The sequence below is a fragment of the Pezoporus wallicus genome, unplaced genomic scaffold (assembly GCF_028554395.1).
Source record: "Pezoporus wallicus isolate ANWC-B61680 ecotype Strahan unplaced genomic scaffold, APGP_CSIRO_Pwel_v1 contig_3710, whole genome shotgun sequence".
NCBI lineage: Eukaryota > Metazoa > Chordata > Aves > Psittaciformes > Psittacidae > Pezoporus > Pezoporus wallicus.
Window position 1 is genome coordinate 2,495,343 of NW_026640315.1, and position 23,346 is coordinate 2,518,688.

Below are 23,346 nucleotides of genomic sequence, written 5' to 3' on the forward strand. Positions count from 1 at the left end.
TCCAGACAGGATCTTGGCCTGCAGTATGTGGGCTGCCTGGTCTGGTTAGTAATTGAGGTCTTGGAAGCTAATACATAAACACACACCGTGGCTGGCTCCATCGGTCACTGCTCAGCAGTCTCTGCATCCTAGTGCTAATGATGAATCTGAGAAGTAGGATTTACAAATAAATGAATACTTTTTTCCCCTTCTTTAATGGTAGTGAATATAAAGTGGTTTTCTCTTCAAACAAATACTGCACGGTGTGGTCAGAGGGATGTTTTCCAAGGAAGGAAGGAAGTAGCAGCTGATCAAACACTTGCCACATCAGTGGCTTGGCTTATATCGATTCAAGTGAAAACTTGGCTCAAACTTTGAGCAGTTCCTGGATTGGTTCTAGTGTAAGTAGCAGTGCTCATATTCCAGTTATTTCATTTGTTACTCAAGAAACATTGTCAAGAAGGCATGACAGGTGATGTAACACAGCTGATTTTAAAGGGTATAGTTCAATAGCTGCTGGCATCTTGCTCTTTTGCAGCATCCTTGGGGTGGTTTTCTCAGTATTTTCCAGTTCAAAATATTGTTGTAGAAATATCTGCAACTCAGGTCACTGTACCATCATTTGCCACAGTGTGGAGCCAGCTGATAGGGCTACATTGTGTTCTGAAAACTTGTCCGTGCTTACTGAAAGTTTTGTTCAGCTGTGAAAGTAATACCTATTCAAACATATAATTGTGAAGAGATTACTTAAACTTTAAACCTGATGAAAATGTATATTAACAAACATGGATTTCTATAGTATAGTTTGGAACCTACTCCAAGAATCTGTTTTTAGTGGTGGAAGTATGACATCTGAGCTGTCAGCTCTCACATCACTCAGCAGAGCCGCATGCACCCTGGCAAAGGGTGCAGAGGTGATAGTTCTGGCAGACACACAGTCAATACATAGACAATGACTGAAGCAGGAGGGCTGTGGTTACTCTTCTACCCAGTAACTTGGAGCAGTGATGATCTTGCAGTGCTCAGCATCAGCCCTGTTTTGTTTAATACTTTATCCACAGCTAAATTATTCTGGCTTTGGAGAAAGGAAGTCAGAAGGGGAACTAAGAATTTCATATCATGTGAACACTGTAATAAACTACAGGGCATCAATTGTTGCACTGATGGTATGTTTAAATACGGAGATATTTTGGGAATTACTGTAATAGCGGTTGTGGGAGTCATTTGGTTTGCTTTGGTGCACAGACTGTACTGACATTTTTTGCATGGTTACATATTTTAGTACTTGTGCCTTTTATTTCTCTGTTGTGAAGATGCATTTTCACATTTTATTTCCTGTTTTGGGCACTTTTGATATACACTTTTTAATTTGATCTTCATCTCTGGTTTCCATGTAATGTACATGTGTATATATAAAATAGATCAGATTTGTATTCATGTGCCTCTGAGATGTAAAAACAACTCATTTTGTACAGGTTTTTTAGAAGCACTAGGTCATGGTCGAGATTATGTAGCAGATGAAATTCAATGTAACTAGCAGTTCTCTGTCTTTGAGAAATGTTGTGTCAGATGGCTGGTCTCTTTTGTAAGGCAGTGTCTCACACACACTCCCCAGATTTATTGTTGTAATATCATTATGAGATCCATTCTATCCACTTACTGGTTTTAGTTAATTCAAAATAATAAAACACCTAAATCAATGTTATGGTCCTGACTTGGCAGTTATATTTTTTTTATTCACACCAAAGCAAATTTGTTTGGTTTTATACTTGAATGGACATCAAACTAAAACCTCATTTGAACGCATCGCCCATTTCAGGTTAACTTCAGTCTGGGATTATTTTTGTGGGAATGGACAAGTGATTTACTTTGCCTATTGAAATGGAATAAGAAATAGCATTACCAGTTTATTGACTCGCTTTCTTAGAGAGGGCAAATGCTTTAGATTATTTCTCCTGTTCCGTCCATGGCTTCTGTGGCAGCTTTTTGTAAGACCAGACCCTGGATCTGCATGACTGGAGATCTTCCTCTTGCAGATGTGAGAATTTCAGTGTGTCACTTTCCACATTTTGGCTCCTGGGGAATAAACGTGCATTGGGGTTTCTAGCCCAGCACTCTCCTGATGTATTTGGGAAGCTAAATAGACGGTTGTGAGACTGGACCATCCTAGAAGTGTCCTTCCCTCCCATCAACCTGCTCTTGAGCTGCTGCTTTCATTTCTTGAGTGTTGACCCCCTCATCTGGTGAGATGCTTGAATTGTTCCCTCTCCCACATCTTGCGGTTTATCAATACCCACTCACCAGCCCCTGGGCACAAAGAGGTAATAAATTGTGGTAAGTCACAGGAAAGAAATCATCAGTATCCCCTAAATGTCCCAAAACACGGAGTTTTGAACTATAAAATATTATGTTCCATTCTGATGGAGCAGAAATTTTTAACTGAGCTTGGCACCTGCTTGACGTTATAGAGCTGCCTTAGAAGCGCGGAGGTGGGTTTAGTGTTGACTTCTGAGGCTGAAGGCAGCGGCTCTCCCCTGCCCCGTTGTGCTGGGGAGAGGCCTGAGGGGGAGCTCTGCCATGGCCGGGCCCAGCTGCGGCTCCCAGGTGTGCCCGGAAGGGGCCGGGGGGCGGTGGGAAGCCTCGGGCCTCGGCTGGGAGCTGCGGTTACAGCGCCGGGGAGCGCGGACACAAGGAGAGCCTCGCGCTTGGAGTCCCCACCGCGGCAGGACGGCGGAGGACACAGCACACCGCCTCGGCCGGCGCTCTGAGGTACGTCTTGTTTACTCGCCTCCTGTTTGAGGTGCCAGGCCCGCTGCCACCTTCTCCGGGGGGTGTTTTAACTGCTACAGTGGAAAATGACCGACGAAGTGAGCGGCCGTTTTGGTTCAAGGCTGCTTGCTGTAAGGGAGTGAGGGGAGAGCGCCATGGGCACCTCAGGGGTGTCTGTGGGCACCGCTCCTGAAAAGAGGGGCCCTTTGTTTTGGGGAAGGGCAGCCGCGGTCAGACCACAGAGGTGCTGGGTGCTGCTTACAGGGGAAAACGGGGCCTTTGTGAGGGAACAGCGTGGTTCCTGGGGTGAAGCAGCTCTGCCTGGCCCCGTGTTGGAGGGAAACCATTAGAGTGCGCCTGGAAATACCACCCCGACATGGTCGCGGGGTTGTGCTGCCACAGGTGGGTTTAATGGAGCTGAAGTCTGCTTTCTGAAGAGCCGCTGCTCCCGCACCCAGCCTGCTCCAGCAGGTGCTGCTTGTGTCCTTGATGAGTAAAAATGTGACCGGTTTGCACCTGTGTGAACGATGATGAAGGGTGTAAAGCCAGAGAACCTGGCCTGTGGTGTGTTATTTAGTACCTGAGGTGGGGTCTAAGGTGGTAAGCTCTGCCTGCAGCTGGGCACGAAGCAGGGGAAAGGGGATTTTGAAGAGACTTCAGTGTTGAGTTCAGGCTTTGCAGGACAAATGTTTTCCTTTAAAAAGCATTTTGATGATCTTGAAGTGATTATAGTGTGCAGACTGCTTTGGTTTGGCTGTCAGTAGTTTCTGAACTGGAATACATCTTTTACAATATCATCCCATGTGGTTGCTGGGCAGCTTTTCTCCCCGGTAGCTACAGGTGTTTGGGGAATCAGAGCAAAGTGTATGAATAATCCATGGAGCAGCCTACCTGTGTGTTACTTTCCCAGGCTTCCCCATTCCCATGTTCCTCATGGCAACGAGGTGCTGGTTAGTCAGATTTATATCAGCAGGCACAAAGAAAACTGCCTGCAGTGTATGCTAAACCACTTCGCCAGAGAGGCAAGGAGCAGTGTTGTTCCCAAATCTCAGGCTAACCCCTGTCAGCCCAGGCTAACCCCTGTCAGCCCAGGCTAACGTGCTGTACTACTGACCTACTTCCACATCAGTTACTCACTGGTATGCAAGGAAGATACACTGGGAAAGTAAATCAGCTGTTACGCTGGGGATAGTGTACATCAACAGTTGTGCACAATACATGCTGTTCTTACTGTGCTGGGGAGAGCTTTGGGTCACTTTGCAACCAGGAATTAAAGCTCGGAGCTGCCTGAGAGGTGATTGTTATCATGTCGTATCTTTTGGAGGGAAGGAGGGTTTGAAGCTGGGCAGAGGTTAAATGAGGCAGTAGCAGAGTAGGAAATAGATTGCAGGAGCTTTGACTCCTGAAAACTTGGACGGTGGCAAGGCAAGCCATTACAGAGAGGAAACACATCTCGTGTGAGCACTGGGTGAGTGCAGTGGCCAACTCCTATAGTTGGCAGCAGGCTGTGGTCTCATGTTGTCTTGCCAGACACGTTTTGTTCACATAGCAGTCTCAAAGCTGTGACTTTGATGCTTTCCCTTGTTCTGTTTGCTGTTCTTGATGGCCCATGTTTCAGTGTTTTCCCAAATCGCTGATGGCAGATGGAGGTCTGGAATGTGTCACTTCACTCTAAATGTCTTTTGACACATGTAATGTGGCAGGGACTCTCCTAGTTTGCATAACTCAGGGTTAGTTCTGTCCTTGGAGCCAGCTGCTTTTTGGATGCAAAAGAGGGGTTAGAACATATGATGAGTAAATTGAAGATTGTCCCAGATGTATAACTGCTTGGTGATTTTAATACAATTTTGCAGTGATAATTTGTCTTTTGGCATAGGGCTTCAATCCTTATTCCCTCACGCCACAATCTTTGTGCCTTCGATTGCTAACAGACAAGGTAGTTAATAGTTTGATGCACTAGCATGTAACGTAAAGCTTGCAACTCCTAGAGCAGGCTTTCTGAAAAGAAAGAAAAGCTGGGCTGTGGCACCAAGTGAGGTAGATGGAACTTTACTGTTGAAAGGCTGTGCTCAGGCTGTATGGTGTAAGACTTGTACTGTAACGAGCAAATTGCAGGTGTTTCCTCACAGTTTCTCTTGGCCACTGTGTGGCTTTCCTTGATGTGCTCGGGGTTTTATTTAAAACCTGAATGGTCACTAGGCAGGACTGCTCCTGGCCCTCAGTAATCCTTCCGTCTGCATGACGGAGAAATCGCCCCCAACCTTCAGCCTTTGGGATCGATCCGAGCTCTGTGCAAAGCAGAACTGAGTGGGGCGCCCTGCAGAAAAGCAGCAGCTGAGGAGTTTCCCTTCATTCGTGGAAACGCTGTGTAATACTGTGGGGGTTGAAGGTGCAGCCCCGAAGCGGGGCGGTGGGTGCAGCGGAGCTTTCCCCCAGCAGAGGACGGCCGGGCTCTTTGCATCGCTGCTGCCGGAGCAGGGAGGAGGAGGAGCGCGTCCGGGCTGCCTGTGCGGGGGGGAACGCTTCAGCACCGGCCACCTGAACCGCGAAGCCCGGGGCCGCCGAGGCTGCGGGACGTGGCTGAAAACCAGCCTCGAGTCCCGCAACCCCACCAGCTCCTGCGGCCCGGCTCCGGCTGCCCTGGGATGCTGTGGTATCAAACCCGAACCTCGGCATCATAGGCCGGCCTGGAAACACTGGGCACAATGTACTGACACCTAAAAGTGGGATTTACTCTTGGGAAAGCAGTCCTTTCTCTTTGGAATGAGCCGTTCAGCCCCGACTTGTGTTACTGATTTATGAAAGGAGCACGTTGCAAGTGCAGTACGCGTTCTTGTAGTAGTGGTTGTGTGACTCAGATCTGATCAGCCAGGTGGTGGTGCCAGGTTACAGATTTCTAGGTATAAAGTAAAAATAGGGTTTGTATTATGTCAAATTGGTAGCGGGTTCTAACTGTGCCTGGATTTTCTTATTTTCTTTTTGTTTGGTTTGTGGTTTTGTGCTTACAAAGCCCAAAAATACTGAATCACTTTCTTCCACCCAGTGATGTTTGAAAACTAGACACCAGAAGGAAACATTTCAGTGCAAAGCTAAATAATGGTTCAGAACCACAGCCTCCTGCCCTACAGCCACTGGTGATAAAAACGAGAGCTGATTCATTTCTTGGATTTTAACCAAGCATTAGCCATAAGACTAAATACTTGGTAGCTGGAAACCCAAAGGAGGAAATATTAATAATGTAGTATTGTATTTATGATTTATGCTATTATGATTTTACTATGTAAACAGAAGATAATGGGATTGAAGTAAAATGTGAGAACAGTCTGAATATCAGGAAACGCTTCCTGACACAAACCCACGTTAGACTGCCTGATACCGTCCCAAGGGAAGGGGTGGAAACGCTGTTGCTGGGCTCCCGGAGCGCGGGGGGCCACCGGCCTGGGCCCGTGTGCAGCGTGAGCGGGGCTGGCTCCCACTGCTCCTGCTTTGCAGGAAGCGTTCCCCCGTCCCGAACCCGGGAGCTGCGGCCAGCGCGCTCCCTCTTAGCAGGTGCCCGACACGGGAGAGCAACAGGGCTCTGTGAGCTCGGCGCTTGGCTGTTTCCATCCAGAAGAGCTGCCGTTTCCCCAGCAGACTCCGCGAGCGTGGCCATGCGCACATTTGCTGTCAGGGGAAACATCGGGAGGTGTCAGCCGGGAGGAAGTACAAATGTTCGCCGGTAATTTCGTGGTCTTTGAGCACCGGTGCGGCCCTCGCTGCTGGTGGCCACCGGGGAGGGTGGCTGGAGCAGGAGAGGCGTCCTGAGGCATCTCCTGCAGGGGCCGCTGGCAGCCGAGCTCCGCAGGCGGGGCTCCCGTTCCGCCGCCCGGGGCGGTTCCTCGGGGCGGTCACGCCCGTTCCAGGTGCCCCGCCCCGCGCCTGCAGGAGCCCCGCGCACCGGGCGGGCGGCGCTCGCCATCCCACGGTGCCGCGGCCGCTCCCGGTGCCGGCGGGGGCCCCGCTCCGCCCCGCCGGCGGCAGCTCCCCGGGGCGGGCGGGCGGCTCGCTGCGTTCCACTGGCGGCGCGCCGGTGCTGCTAGCCCGTCGGGCGCGGTGGCCAAGTGGTAAGGCGTCGGTCTCGTAAACCGAAGATCGCGGGTTCGAACCCCGTCCGTGCCTGCCGAGGCAGCGCGCTACGCTGGCAACCCCGCCGCGGGGAGGCCGCGGACGCCGCCTCGTTTGCGGCCCCTTTTTGCTTTCTATCGCGGATGTCGGGAGATCCGCTCCGGCGCCCAGCGCAGCGCGGAGGCTGTGGATCCCGAGGAGCGGGGAAAACAGATGCTGTGGGCCGCCGCAATGCCCCCTGGAACCGCACCGTGGACCTAGTGGGGTATCCGCAGTCCCCGTGGGTCTTTGCCACAGCGCTGATGCGGAGGCTGTGGGCGCTGTGGTGAGCTCACGCGTGTCTTCAGTGCCGTCCGTGGGTTGGCAGCTTCCACCAGCCTGGCTGCGGGGAGGAGGCATGGGGCAGCGGCAGAGCCCTGCACCCTGGAACCGCCCTGATGCCGGCCGTGCTCCCCTGCGCATCATTTCTGTGCTGAGGGAGCATGGAAAAGGCTTCCTCGCAGGAGGGGTTTCTCTGTGTTTTGCTTCGGGACAGTTGTATTGAATGCGATGAATAGTAGTTAAAATAAAGATGATGTTTGCGCTGCGCTGCTGTGGCAAGCGTTGGGTGAGCTTGGAAGTGGTCAATCTGTCGTGGTGTTACTTTCTCTGTAGGTGCTGGGTTTGATGTGATGCTCCCACATAGAGTCCTTAAATGGTAGATGGAGAACGATTCCTGGACTAAACAAATACAGCTATGAAAAGCTTAGTGTAGTTGTACACTGTTTACACAAGAATTGACCTTGATTGCTTGATTTTTAATGCGTAAAGCTGTGTGAAGCTTTACACATGTGCAAGGGCATTTCTGTTGGCTCTGTATGACCTCACTTTGATTATTGCTGCTTTCAGATAGCTTAAAATATGTAAAGAATAAAATAATTTCACTGCAAAATCACATAACCGGGAAGAGCTGAGGAGCGCCTTCCGAAAAACTAGTTGCTTCCTTCGATGCTTTGAGAAAGCTGTTTTTTGCTGTTTAACGGTCACACTTAGCCTGGGACTGACTGGGTAGGAGGCTGTTTGCCTCCCTCTGTAGGTACTAGAAGTGTGTAAGGTGCCTGGGGAGGTTGATACAAAACTGTTGTGCAGTATGTTATTAATAAACCACAAAAAAAACACCATAGTACATTTTGATCTAAGAAAAGGAGATGCAGTTTAGAACTTGTTTAGAAACATACAGATACAGTTTTACTTGCACTTTACAGTGCTGTCAAAATCCTGTCAACTTGTTTGGAAGCTTTTGAGGATGAAAGGTTCAGCTTTGAAACCCCCTGCTTTGACCTTTTCCTCTTTATTCTATATTGTCTTGCACCAGAATGTCAAACCAAACTGTTTCTCATGATTTGAAAGCCCTCTTGCAGCTTTTTGCAGAGAACTTCAGGATTCCGTGGGCTTGTTTCTGGCTGAAACCAATTGTGAAACAGAGGTCCTCCCTGAAACAGGCTTGCCACCCTATAAACCTGAGCAGTTGAGTCTTGCCCAAACCTGTGCCATGAACCCAGGACTAAGAACCTGGTATTTCAATAAAGCTCTGGCATTGGTGTTCTCTGTGGCCATAACGCAGCCAGGCAGCTTACTGGTTGCTTCACTTCAGTCTCTGCAGAACTGGAATATTCACTTCTAACTCCTGGGTGTCTTGTCAGGAAGGTCCTTTGCAGGCTCTTTGCCCAGCTCCTTGGGGAGGGGCCCACAGGAAAGCTTTGTACCAGGGCTGCTGGTGTGAATCTTCACTCTTGGAACAAGCTCACCTGCCCGAATCCTTTCTGGTTAGTAACACACAGTTCTGTGTGTGCCATCCTGCTCCCACTGTTGTCTTCAGGCTTCCCCAGCTCTTCACAGACAGACTGATCCCAGGGCACAGGTATTTTCTTCCAGTCTTCAGGACCCATCTTTTAGGGCTGTTGGTTTTGCTCAGCACACTCCTGGTGTGTGATACAGGCCCCTGTAATGTGAAAAATGATGTGTTGGTTGTAGTAGTCAAGAAATTCCAGAGCTGTTCCTGTATGGCAAAGACTGGGTGGAGGCCTTGCTATACATACCACATTTCAACAGGTAGAGCTTTCAGAGCACTTTGTCCCCTCTGAAAAGCTCTAATTGGCTCAGGATGGGAGCCCTGCCTCTGGGCTCACAAGTTTACACCAGGGCAAGGTGCTGTGCAGCCTTCTGGAGAGAAACTGCTGCAGCCCTGACACAATAATAGCTGTGGTTACTTAAGGTGAGAGACTTCTTGCAGCAGGAGCTCAGGATGTGAAAGGCTGGCCCCACGTGTGTGTCTGTCACCAGGTGTGTGTGCTGTGCTTGGCCTGCCTTACCTGGGACAGGAGCACTGTGTGGTGTGTTAACAAAGCTGGAAAACAAAGCTCACTCTGGTGATAAGTTTGATTTTTGTTTTAGTTGAGTAGTTACAGTCCTGAAGCGCCAGTCAGCTTTAATCAAGATGCTTATGCTCTGGTCATGGCTGTGCTGGAGATGGTTTTGGTTTGAGTCTTTTTTGGTGGGGGGGGGAGGGAGAATTGTTTATTTTGGACACAAGTCTTGACCAAAACCATGCAGATTTTTAGGTGCCCCATTTGAGTTGCTTTAAGATCTTTGATTTTATTCCAGAAAACAGTGAGCAGTCTCCCTCTGAATATAACACCACTGTTAAATGAGGTGTTACTAAGTGAGGATTAAAATGAAACCCTTTTAATTACCTAGTAAAAATACATTACAATTAATGTACTTAAAAGATATGTTATGCTGGAAACCTTGGCCATATTTAGATACAGCTTTTCCTGACCATTCTGGTCTGACAAACCGGTTATTCAGAACCCAGACATCTTTGCGACCCCTTTAAAGTAAGAGTAAAAATAACTTGGTTATAGCAGCAATGTTTCTGAATTGTGCATTACATGTATTTCTGAGAGGCTGACTCAAAACACTTGCTTTTGAAAGGTAAGATGTGAATGGGGACTAAAAGCATGATGTTCTTTGTTCAGATTAGAATCGCGTTTCCAGGGCTTTGCAGCTCTCCAGAGCGTCTGTCGCGTCCTCCCTAGGGTCAAACTTCAGCAACTGAAAAACAGTGTGTTGGCAACACAGGAGGAGCCGTGTGTCTGGTTCAGAGAGTGGTGAGATCATGCGGAAGCCTTGCTCAGCCCTTGCTGTGTGGAGCCGGGCAGGGGGATTTTCCCAAACGCTGCTCAGACCTGCTTGTCCTGTTAATAACGTGTAGGATTGTCTTCCCACCTCTTTGCTTTTGGGGTATCCCTCCATGGCATGGCTTTGGGGGTTAACAGAAAAAAGGGGGGGAGGAAACACACACACACACCCCAACATTTCAAGCCCTGAAACCTTGAACTTCGAAAGAGAAGGCATGTGCTGAGTTGTGCAAACAGAGCGTGGTGTGCCAGGGGTGAGCAGGGCTGCCTGAGCCATGTGCTGGCCAGAGCCCTGCTTTTGTACATGGTAAAGGACAGGGCCAAGCTGGGAGGATGCTCAGCCCCTGCAGCACAAAACTGCGCTAACAGTTCCTGCAGGTTAGGCAGTAAATGTACAAAGTGTTTTATAAAGCCATGACTGCAGTGAGCCCACCACCAAACAGCTGGGGAGGAGACACGAGCTTATATGAGGCAGGAGAACAGCATTTGCAGTATCATCTGAATCCCAGCTCTATGGCTGAGCAAATTAACCCGTGAGTAAATAAACCCCAAACTGTGGAAATCTTCACATAGCTACAGCAATGTGATTCCCGGTTCCATTATGACTGGAACTTAACGGACTGCTAAAGTTTGACCAAAAGGCATTTCTTGTGTCAAAATGAAAAATTACAGATCAAAAGGGTGACTTTGCAGACAAACATATCGATCTGCAGCCGGGGTGACACAGACTTCCTGGAAGAGAGCCCAGAAGCATGTCTGTGTTTAAAGTCAAATGGCTGTAGCCTTTTACCACTGATGAATAAAAAATGGTTTTGTCTGCATGCCGAAGGCTCGAGCAGAAACAGAAATTACTCCATTTGTTCTGCCGGAGGAGCAGGTACGTGTTTGTGAATAGTAATCCACTGGATGCTGCAGTATCCAGCAATGTAAAAAATGGCAGTGAGATAGGAAATGTGACTTTTTCCCCCTGTTGAAAACTCTGTTTATGGCAACTGTAGAAGAGGCAAAGTGAGTCTCTTCATTCTGTGTGCAAGGGACAGTTACTGGAGGCCCCTTCTCTAGAGAGATGAGGAGGGGAGCAGTGGTTAAGTTCCTCTGTGAGGATCCCACTTGTATTTTTGCTTTGGTACAGGAGTGGCAACTCTTCCAGCAGCCATTCCCGAGGCTGCTGCTGTTGTCATCTCTGATTAGATGCTAATGACAAGGTCCAGGGAGGCAGGATGAATGAAGGGGTCAGCACATCATGCTGGTGCTGCTCCTCTGAGAGCAAGGTGTAACATCATGAGTGGCAGCAGTGGGACTGTGACTGAGCTCTGCGGGCACCCAGGGGAGGGAGCAGGAGTCCTGACTCTCATGTGTGTAGTGCAGAGCAGTGCTCCATGCCTTGGGTTCCCCAGGGAACCCCTGAAAACAGAATTTAAATGGAAAAAGGGGTACTGAGTGGCAGCAAGTGGTTCTGTGAGGCCCAGAAGTGCCAGCTGACGCTCCAGGCGGTGTGTCTGAAATGAACTTCAGTTATTCAGGGAAGAAGGAGCGAGGGGGATGGATGGGAGATTTCTGATCTCATCTCCTGTCTCTTTAACCTCAGCAGCACAGGGCCTGCTGCCCACAGAAGCCCTGCTCCTCTCCCTCTTTCAGGTGCTTATTCAGGTTTCTAACTGTAAACTGCATGAAAGGAACAGAGGTTGTGGAGTCTCCATCCTTGCAGATTTTCAGAAGCCATCTAGACACAGTCCTAGGCAGCCTTCTTTAGGTGACCATGCTTAAGCAGGGAGTGGACCAGGTGACCTGCAGAGCTCCCTGCCAACCTCAGCCCCTGGTGATTCTGTTAAACTCCTCTGCCTTTAAAGTCTGTTCTGTTTGCTGCTGCCTGAAAGACCTGAGGCCAAACCTGCTCCTGTACTAACAGCAGTGGCTTCTTCAGTGTGTGCTATCTCTGACTGTGGCTCGCCATCTCATTTGTAGCAGCGGTAATTCAACCTCTAGTGCTGAGTTGGTACAATCATCTAAGTTAAAGAAGTTAAACTGTGGATGAATTCAAGGCAAGGACAGCCTAATATAGAATTTAATGTTCACTGTCTTCGAAGAAGCTATAACAAACCTAGAGGGGAAGCTTAAGCTTAAGCAAGAGATGGAGCAATCAGCCAGCATTGCAAGTGTGTTAGAGGGTTCTTGGGAGCCCCAGCCTGCAACTTTTACATCTTACTGCTGGGCAGTGGCTTTCATTGAACCCAGACAGTCACGAGAGTCTGATGGGACTGAGGACTGTGCATGGTCCATGGGATCCTTTTCACTAATTTCACAAGGATTGTACCCAAGTTCAAACACGTATTTCACCACAGGCAAAGGAAAGCAGAAGGCACATGAGGCATAGCTGGGTTTAAAAGCCTTGTTTCATACTCTCAGGGCGTAAATGGGAGGAGTAATACTGTGGCAGCATCTTTAAGACAGCATCTTATATAGTCCTGTGGACAGGGTCCCCTCTCAGTAGTCACTGTAGTGCTTTGGTGCCCATGTAGGACCTATGCAGGGAGAAATGAGCTCCCACTCCAAGCCTGAGCCTGCTCACTGTGAGCCTTTGCTTGAGCCGAATTCCTCACCCCTGTCCTTTCATCACTCCAGGCCCAACTAAAAGAATACTTGTGAGCTACCAAATATAGAGTGCACACAGTTTCACAACTGGAACTTGCAAATGCTGGAGTGGATTTCATGGACTGAAACCCCCCAGGGAGGGAGCATTACAGTAAATAATGTTAGTGTATTTGTTTAATCCCTGAAGATTGTGGAACATAGGATTAAAGTGGGCTAAGGGGATTTCCCCATTGACAGCTGCTCCTGTGTGCACAAACACACACACCATTTCTTTATCTGTAACTCATTCAGCCCTAAAGAATTTCAGCTGCGTATGGCCCTGTGCATAACATGACCGTTGATTCCACATCTGGTTACACGTATCTGTCTCCCCCAGTAATTGTCTTTAATAGACACAATTGGGGATGAGGTAGTTGTACTAAGAAGAGACATAGCTCTGTGTTTGAACCAGGAAGCCATTATTTCTGAGCTTAATCATTGCTTATTAGTCCTGTGATTTGTCTCCTCTCCCCCCTACATGCACAAGCACACATGCTTTAAATGTGAAGGTCCCATTATGGTGGGGCATTCATCTTGTATTGACAGTGTGCCAGAGGTTCTCTGAATGGGCAGAGCCTTGGCCAGTGAGCAGAGAACCAGACCATGTCGGAGTGGTGACCAGATGCTGGAGCTCACTGGTGTTACGTGGGTGCTGAGAGCTGAACAGCCAGGTTGTAGTGAGGATCCTGGAAGGACTGCAGTTTTGGTAAGTCTTTAGTAGATGTGGCTGCTCAGTGTTGCTGCAGAGGTACATGGGGCAGGCCAGCTTCTTCCTGTACATCATATGTGCCCATTTTGAAACTTTTAATCATAAACTTGTTATTCATGTTGTTCTGATTTAAACAAAAATCAGACCCTGAGTCTCCAGCATGGATTCATGTTTTCAGGTGAAGACCAGGGAATTTCATCCTGTGCCATCATGGAGTTTCAGTTAGTTCTCTTGCTACATCATGTTCAAGTTTAACTTCTTTGACAACCCAGTCTCTTTGTCAACAAGGCCTGATGCCGAAACACCAAGCTCTTGGCTACAAGCCATGCTTGCTTACAAACTGCTTAGTACCACACGCTGGAGAGTTAACAAATCAATGGATCTGCGTGCAGAGAGAGTATTGCATAAGCATAGGCAAGGTTGAGAAAGAAAAACTGAAATTAATGCATGCATGCAATTAGCCCACACTGCATCCACAAGGTCTAAGGGTGTCCCGGTCAGCCTCCCTCCTGACTTTGGAGGTATCACACCAGAGTTCCACTTTGTGAAGCCTTTGTGGAGACTTATAAAGGAGCTGCTGCATCTTGTTCATGGCTCTTGTAAAAATGTTTTCTCCTTTTCCAAGCAGGGCTATTTTCAGAAGTGGTAGAATCTATTGTTCCGCAGTTATTGTTCTGGGCTATTGTTGGCCTAATGTTATTAGTGTATTAGCCCTTTGGCTGCCAAATGGCTTGAAACAAACTACATGTGTTTATTTTTAGAATTGTGAAAGTTGTGGTGCTTTTCAACTTGATACGTTTGTGATTGCATCTGAGCTGAATGCAGAGCTAATCCTCTTCCCAGCTCCCATCCAGGCAGGGACTGTAGTCATGCGTTCCCAGCAGACGGGTTCTGCACACTGTGGAGAGCAGCCAGCAGGTATTTGAGAGAGGAGATGAAGTCCTAAGACCTGACCTTCTCAGGTACAGAAGTACCTCCTGCCAGGGGAAGACTTGCCTGAAATGTGCCATATCCAGTTACCACCAAAGGGCTGCCAGTGGAAGTGGGTACAGGCTGCCAGCAGCTGAGCATATCCCATGGGATGGGTTCCCTGTGTAAGAGCTCCTGCTGGGCAAAGGCGTTGTGTGAAAGTCTTGCCCTGTTCTCATGGAAATTAAGAGGCACTGCACATGAGTACCGGTGGGGGCAAGATGAAGGCAAGAGGCAACATGTATGAGGCTGCTGAAAGCAGCAACTGAAACAGTTGGTCAGGAGATCGCTAAGCAGGATGCCATCAGCTTAATTAGGAAGAAACTTCTCCATTCCCTGGCTCACGTGTTTCCTTCCATACGCATAGGTACATCACTCGCTATGAATGTGTTGTGCTCAGCATTGGTCTGTGGTGTTCTGAGCAGCTCTTTGATATAGAGAAAGGGCAAAAACAGTCTTAAAAAAGAATGAGTAGAAGAGGCTGGTGAATGTGACGTGCAGTCTGTGTAACAGTCCCTAAATTTCTAAAGGCTGAGGCCTTTCCTCATTCAACCCAAGTGATTTAATGTGGAAATCTTAATTTCTGTCAATACTCAGTGGGCATCATCCCCGCAGAACATGTTATGTGTCACCATTCGTTTCTGTACCTTCCATCATCTTATTTCCAAACTGCTCGTACAACTTCTTTGTCTTTCAAACTTTTTTGCCCATGGCCCATGATTCACTTTGCATTCTGCTATAGGTTTTAAACACCATGTTCCTTGGCTCTAAATGCATCAGGCTTCCAGCCAAGGAACATGTTCTGTGTAGAGGATGCTTCACAGGGGTGATTGAGAACAGTTACTTGTCCCATCAGTTCAAGTTCTCTCTGTTGTGTTCTGTCCACACAAGACAGGTAGAGTGCTTTGCCACATCCACAGTGATGCTGGTATCATAAAGCTCTGAACATGCAAAATCTTCTAGTACAACCTGCATACACATGGCTGTTTTATGTGGCTTCTGTATAGACACAGGGCAAAAATCCAGTGTAGACAGCAGAGATGTGCATGTGTTCTGTTGAACCCAGATATTTAAAAGATGAGTCCTCTGGATGCTGGCTTTGATTTTGTTAGCTTTAGCTCTTGATGCCCAGCTTGGAGCTGCTTGATTAGCTGAGGTTTTCCTACTGGGTACAAAAGATATGACTGAGACATTCCAGTGTGTTGGTAATCCCATCCCATTTCATCAGCTCACTGTAGCCTGCATCTCTTATGGGCCTGCTGCACAGCTCCCTGGAGCTGTCTTCCTGCTGCAGTCTTCAGTGAACGTCACCTTAATTGCCACCATCTTGCAGGAACAGGGAGTGATGTCCCCTATCTTTGTAGGGCAAAACCTTGAGGCCAGTTCTTATGTTTCTGATGGCTTCAGCATGCTGTTGGATGGGTCATTACTTTGTACCACACTGGAGTAAGCTGTCCAGGGTACGGACATGCAAGGAACTGAAGCTCTCTGTGGTGAGTTTGTGTATGTGTGCGTGCTCTGTCCCCTTTTCTGTAGCAAAGATTAAAGGAAGGTGCAGTTAGTGTCCAGCCCTTGTGACCTGTGGGCAGGACCCACGCATGCTGGGTTGGTACCCAGAGCACATTAAAAGCTTCATTCCAAAACATCCGGGTGTGGATGCGCAGAGGAATAATGCCAGACCAAAAAGCAGGAAGAAGGAAAATTCTCGTGTATTATTTTCTCAAAGCACTTTTTAAACTGAGCATATGTATGAATGAATGGGTCTGCACAAAACCTCTATAGATTGTGTTACCCTGTATTGCTGTACTTTGTGCTTGGGGTTTCTCGGTCTTACAGACATTTCACCCAGTCTCACCGGATGTGTAAATGAAAACAGGGAGGACACGGAGGGGAGAGTGTGTCCTCTGACATCCCTGTGACAGGAACAAGGGCTCTACACGGCTACTTGGAGGCATGCAGGAGGCTGGACAGAAAGAGCCGCATACAGGGAGATGTCTAGAGAGATGAGGAGCAGGTCAGGCCTGCGGGACGTGCGGAGGGGATGCCGCCGCCACCGGGTGGTCTCCGGGGGGATGAACGGATGGATGCGCGGGGCTTGCAGCGCGGCCGAGGGTACCCGGCGCTCGGGCCGGGGCACGGGAAGGCCGGCCCGGGCAGCTCCGCAGCCGCAGCTCCTTCGGGGGCTCCATCCGGCCCCGCTGCCCCGGGAACCCCCCGGGCACACCCGGCCCGGTGCGGTCCCCCCCCCGGCGCCAGCGGCGATGAGCGGCCGCCAGGGGGCGCCGTCCGCCCTCGGTGTCCGCGGGGCGCGCGGGCCGGCGCGGCGGGGCTGCCCCGGCGGAGGCGCCGGCGGGAGGAGCGCGGGGAAGGGCGGGCGGCGGCGGCGGGACGGCGGCGGGGGCCGCGGAGCGCATTTCCTGCGCGGTGCGGGACCGGACGGGCCGGCGGCAGCGGCGGGGAGGGCCGGGGGCGGGGGGGGCAGCCTGGGAGAGCCTCCAAACCCGAGCGGAGCCGGGGCTGCGGCGGGAGCTGCCCGGCGCAGGGGTGGGGACTGGCCGCTTCCTTAAACGGCGCGGGAGCGGCGGAGCCGGCCCGCACCGCCCCGCTGCGCTGGGCCGCGCCGACCCTCCCGGGCCGCGGCCGCAACACGTGGAGCAAACTTTCGAGGGATGCGTGCCTGCCGCCGGACAGAAACTCCGCCGCTCCGGGACTGCGCCCCACGCTGCTGGGAGCAGCTCGACTCTGCCGGTTTGAGGGCGCCGGGGGTGGGGGCGGCTGCGTTTTTGGGCTGTTTTTCTTCTTTTTTTTTTCCCATTTTTTTCCTTCCTTTTTTTTTTTTTTCCCTTGTTTTCTGCCTTTGGGGGCTGAGGGTTTTTTTTCCTCTGCTCATACTTCTCTGTCGGTCGGGACTTTAGAAGCTCGCTGGGCGAAGGCAGCGTTGGAAAAGCCGAGGGAAACGTTGCGATGTCCCTTGTGGCGGCGGGTTTGGGTTTTTGCTTTTTTCCTCTATTTTTTAATCGTGTCTTTTGCAAAGGCAAAGAGAAAGGGTGGAAAAAATCTCAGAACGGTCGGTGCCGGTTTCAATACCCGGCTGGGCTGCGGGGGGCAGGAGCGGGGACCGCGGTCTCCCGCTGCTTGTCCCCACTCGGTGATAGCTCAACCCGGGTCCTTCCGTGCGGGGTCGCGGGGACCTGCGGGCCCGGGCAGGCTGGCGGGCGCAGGCCCCCCCGAGCCCTTTTCCCGTGCTCCCTCCTCCATCAGAGCAGGTAACGGAGGGGCCGTTCGAACCGTTCGGGGTGTTTTCGCTTCCCCTTCCCCACGTACGAAGTTCCCGCAGGAGCGGGATCGGGCTCGGCGGTGCCGAGTCACGATGCGCGTCGGGGCCCGGCCCCGGGGGCTGCGGGCTCGGCCCGAGGTGTGGGACTGGCTCCGGGACCCCTCGCAAGTTCGGGAAGGGGCGGCGCGGGTCGCTGCCCCCCGGCCGGGGCGGTGGCTGCTGCCCAGGGGGTGACCCCGGTGCGGGGGGCTCGGCCCTGGCAGCGGGCACCGGCCGGAGCGAGGAGCTCGATTCAATGCAGTAATGAGAAATCGCAGCCCGCGCCTGATGGGCGAGCTGAGGGCTGGGTCTTTGCGGGCGAGATGAGAGGTTCGTGTCTTCAACTGGCCTACAAAGTCCCAGTTCTCGGCTCCCAGGACCTGCCGGGTTCGCAGCGGGCGAAGACGGAGCGCGGCGGCGCTGCTGCCCGGAGCCGCAGGGATCCGGCCCGGCCCAGCCCGGCGCGGGCATCGCTCGCTCGGGCCGTGCCGCCGTGCCCGGAGCTGCCGCTTTCCCGGCGCTGGGGCCGGTGGGTGCCGTAGGGAGCGGACGGAGCTGGTTCTCCGGGAGCCGTAAGTGCGATTCGAGTTCTTCCACCTCCGAAAGGGCCTGAACCGGGCGCGTCTGACCCGTGCCCCCGGCTCCGCTCCGGGCCCCGACGTGCCGGGCTCGGGGGACGCTGTGCCCGGGCCCGGCCTCGGCCTTGGCAGGCAGCCAGCGCCCGGTTTCGCTCCCGCAAGGCCATGTGCATCCTTCTCATCCCTTTCGCTTTCAGAAAACACTTCTGGGTTTTCTTACCTTTGCAAACAATTATTTTTAACAAGTCGCATAAGAAGGGGTTTGGCACCCGGTGATTCTCATCCTCTTCACCCAAGTGCTTTTACTCCCCTCCCTGCCGATGTACCTTACTATTTGTCTTTGATTTCGATTCGGCACACTGCACTGCTGGCGACACTGGTCTGTGCTCCTTTGGGCGCAGTGTATGTGCAACTCTGGATATAACTCTTTACTTACATAGCATCGTATTTATAACTTTTGTGCCCCCTGTGTTATGTTACATTTTAAGTTCTTAGATTAGAATTATTTTGAGGATTCTCATAATTCTTCTGATTTATGTAGAGATGTTTCTACTTCTGTCTTGTAAAGTCAATGGTACTGGCCTGGAACAAGGGAAAAGGCCAAGTGGCCCTAGCGTTCTGCTGGCTGAGCTCTATAAAAGCAAATGGAAAATTAAAATCTTCCTGCGTGGGTTTTTTTTTAATGCCAGAATTAGAATTTAATTCTGTCCCTCGTGTAGCACTGCAGGGGTCTGTGTTCTGCACGTGTGTACACAGGTATTCACACACTCAGTGCAACTTTCATGCTCTGATCTCGGGACATTTTTGCAAACCAACCCTGTTTTCAGTGCTGTAATCTGTAGCATTTGCCCACAGAAATAGCCATATTGGTGTTTCAGCTAGGAGAGAATTGCACACAGTAGCGCAGGCCTCGGTGCACTGTTTTCTTCAGCCCTCTATATGCGGACACTTGTGCACAGCATATTGAAATGTACGTTACCAGCTATTCCTCTGATGTATGTTGGGGCACACAGGCTGTGCCCCTGTGCGCAGCGCCTGCGTTACCTGGCTCTGGGACAGCAGGCGCACTCAGGTCTGCTTGGGCCTGTTCTCTTTATAAACCTGTTGGTAAGAATGGTCTGGGAGCTTCCTTAGAAACCCACATTTAAAGGAAAGTTGGTGTCTGTTTGTTTCCCTGTGTGCCCATTGTCCCACAGAACTGTCTCGTGGCCACGGGAAGGGAAAGTATGTGAGAGTAAGGAGTAAAGGCAAAACTTGTGTTGCCTTTGAGGCGAGGCAGCGTTGGGGACCGTTCTGCTGCCTGTTTGCAGCCCTCTTCTCCCCGCAGATCTGTGGCTCTGAACGAAATTAATCTGCAGTGAAATCACAGAAATCTGATTCTAATCATCCGCCCTGGAACGAGACGGAGCTGCGAGAAGATGAGCAGAGGGTAAAAATACTTGAGGCACGCGGGGCCCTATCATTAACATTAAAACCTGATGGTGTGAAAGGGGGGACGGGGGGTAGGTTTCTCTGCCTCTTCAGCATGAGCCTTCCAGCTTCTTGTAGGACTCCTGAGGTATCGCTGGCGAGCAGCGGATTGTGCCGAGGTTGGCTGTGGTGCTCTTCAGGCTCTTGGATGAGCTGGTAGGCTAAGCTGGAGTTTTCTCTTTCATAGCTCTTCTTAATTGTGGTTTGCCCCATGAAGCTGAGTGCACGGCTGCGTTTTGCCGCTGTCAGGTCGAACATAATCTGGACGTTTTTTTCCCAGCAGTAATTGGTTTCTTCCTGCCTTTAAGTAACTCTGGTGAGTTTTTGCCCCCCAAAAATCTATTTTGGAGCGGTGCCTTGCATAGCTTCAGTTCCTGTCTTGATTGGAGTGCATCAGTTGGGATTCAGTCGAAACCTGGCTTCCCTGGGGAGGGAGTGCTCAGCATTTTGTGGTCATCAGGACTTGTTAAACGTGTACACTTGAGCTTCCAGCTCCCCAGTCATTTTTAGGAGTTGTTTTTCTTAATGGCATTTGCCATGAGGGAAATTTCCAAGTAACATTTATGTGTTTGCACTAGCTGGATACAGTTCATAGCTGCTGGAATTGACAGGCTTTTCTCCATTCACCTACATTACTAGTGATTATTTAGATGGTTGCCCCATGCACTGCATTGATGGGCGCTTTCCCACTTCTGCTGGTGCCCCAAAGAACCACAGTATCATAGAACAGAACATCCAGTGCAGTGCAGATGTGTTTCCCAGCATCTGTTTTACACTGTTGAGTTTAAACATTCTCTCTGAATTACAGCTCAGGCTGGAAGGGAACATTCCCTCATGCCCCAAATGACTTTTTTGGGGGTCAGATTACAAAGTAAAACTATTTTGTTTTATTTTGAACTAATATTGCTCTGAAGGCTGGTTTGGGGGGAGGCCGTGGTTTAGCACTTGCCAAATGCTGCTAAAGAAGAGGGTTCAAGCTTCTGCTGCAAGTTGTGGACAAGCTGTTAAATTACTGTTTTAGCTCTGACGGTTTCATAATGTCCTTTGCTCTCTGGGATGCAAACTCAGTTATTCCCCCCCCCCCGGTTAATAATGGGGCTTTGTTTTATTTTCACTTCTAAACTTTATGCCTCTTGCTAATCTTCCTGTGTGTACAAATATGCTTTCTTCATCAGTCAGACTTGGCAATGCTTAGGCCACACTGAACTAGTTCTGGGCAGTACAGCAAGGCTCTCTGTTTATCAGCGCCTTTCCGGGGCAGTTTATTACACTGTGGCAGTGACATTTGCAGCCTCCTGAAAGAGCTGGTAAATATTTGGCAGGTTCTGCTCCTTCAACAACAAAAAAAAAGGGCTGTATTTTATCGGTGATAAGGCCTGAAAGAAAACGATCTGGGCATGAAGGGCTCGAGCTGTTGGGCAGAAGGGTGGGGTTTGTGCAGGATATTCTTTGAATTGCACTGAGTGAAGTCAAATGTTTGCCTGCAGTTTAGGAACCGCTGTTCCTCTGTGTTTGCAGACTGAGACCTTCAAGCCAGGGTTGTATTTTAAGTTGCAGGAGGGCACGGAGCACAGTGGCTGCAGTGGCTGGGTTACAGACCCATGTAATGGGAGGCAGGTTAGACTGAGACCGTGCCTGGTGTCAGCTCTGTTGTTCATACACCCCTTTCACGGGAGCCTGGACATGTGCGTGGTAGAGCTGTGCACTCCTAGTGAGGCGTGAATTCCCTAAGAGTGAAACATCCAGCGTGCCCCCACCTTGGGACACTTTCCCCACCATTCCTGGGTCCATCCGTAGCTGTGCCAGCTCTTAAACACACACAGGCAAACCAGGCATGGAGGAGAATGTGCTTTTCCTTTCCCACTGTGGGCCTGCTTGAGGAAATCCTTCCAGCTCCTGCTGATTTCATCACTTCCCTTCCTGAGGAGCCAGAGGTGGTGGCTCCCAGAGGGGCGAGGAGGAGGGCTGGGGAACCTACAGGAGGCTGCAGGGTGGCTTGTGCCCGCCTCTCTGAGGCCTCAGCCCCTTCCTGCAGGTCGGTGACATCCCCGTAAAATGAGACAGACTGGTGGCATCTGCGTGGCTTTCACAAGGCCCAGTGCTGTCCCCTGAGCCAGGTATGAGCTTTGCTTAGTAAGGCAGAAATCCCTTAGTAGAGGGGTTTCTGCTTTCTGCTTGGGTTCATGTGCTTTGGGGAAGCAACTGAGAAGGGGTGTGTGCATGTGGTGGTACTAACAGCAGGATTACAACTGCTAGCATCCCAAAGAGGGGAGTGTCTGATGCTGGGGTAGGGAAACCCTTCCTTGCTGAGGGCAGAATTGGTCTTTTAAATCCCATCGCCAGCCTGTGCATTCACACAAACCTTAGTGTGAGCCAGCAACAGTGTGGAAAAGAAATCATGTGGCTGCAGACTGAAGGAAGTGAGCCAGGGTGATGCTGGTCTGGAGGCAGCTTCCTCTTCCCCCGATGGACTGCGGATTCAGGGCATATTTCTTTAGCGCTGAATAATCAAAATATTTCCAAGGCATTGCTTGGTGGATGTGATTTTGTATGGATTTTATCTGGATCATAGTGCCCTATTGGTTTAGCAGGGTTAGGCTCTTGGGTTTTTCCCTTTTGTGGCAGCAGGCAATGGGCCTTTGTTTTTCCTCTCCTTTGGCAGAAATTCCTTCACGGTGTCCTGAACGCCCATGTGGGTGGATGATGTGCCCACATTCCATGGCATCATCGTGCAGGATCTCAGTATTTTCCCAATACAGATTTGTTAGTGACACCATTTATAGGTCCAGGCCTGGACTCTAGACTCCGAGATTGTGCCTGCTACTGTTGTCATTCATTAGTACTATTCTAATTACAAAGCATCCCATCTGAGCACAGCTTTAGAGCCTTGCTCTGCCAGTTGCAGTGCAGCACTCAGAGAGTTGCAATGCCAATGACAGCCCATGAGGAATGCACTCTGCTTCGGGTGTTACGTTAAGGAGTGAATGTTATCCCAAACTGTCTGATTTGATGGAAGGGTCAGTCCTGTCCAGCCAGAGGTAGGGCAGGAATTCTTCTCATCCTTTTCCTGGTGACCTCTTGATGAAATGGAATAGTGACATTCCAGTGCTTACAGCTGGTTTGAATCTCTAGAAATGCCCTTTTTTTTCAGATCTAAGTATGGAATTTCCTCACACTATAAAATTAGAACGCAGATTTCACTCAGTGAGATGGCTTTGTGCGATTGAGAGCTTTTAAAATATGGTGAGGAACACCATTTAAAACACTTCGATTTAATTCAGTCAGCACCCTGTAGGAACTGACATACAAGTGGCCCAAAGGGCTGCTAAAATTAGTCATGGTTTTATGTTTTGGGGAAGAAAACCCCTCTTTGGGAGGCGCTCTGTTGTTACACAGAGAACAGGGCTTTTGAGCGCGATGCTGTCAACAGGGTTAAATTCAAGTATGCAAGTGCTGCAGTTCAAGGAATAAATTCCAGAAGCTGTGTATCACTCAGCTTCGTTGCAGAGCGATGCTCAGGTTGGGATAGGCAGAACTGCTGCGTGCTGAAACATCTGGAATAATATCCCATTTCCCCAGAGCGGAATTCTCTTGAAGCGCAGCAGCGATCGCTGATACTCGAGCGGGAGGAGCCAAGGGCAA

The 23,346-nt window shown here is 50.3% G+C and overlaps 1 non-coding gene across 1 annotated transcript; it reads left to right on the forward strand.

Moving 5' to 3' along the window:
* The first annotated feature begins 6,834 nt into the window (after window positions 1-6,834).
* Window positions 6,835-6,906, forward strand: TRNAT-CGU (transfer RNA threonine (anticodon CGU)). The gene has a single exon. It is a non-coding gene; the product is annotated as a tRNA-Thr (tRNA).
* Window positions 6,907-23,346: the final 16,440 nt, after the last annotated feature.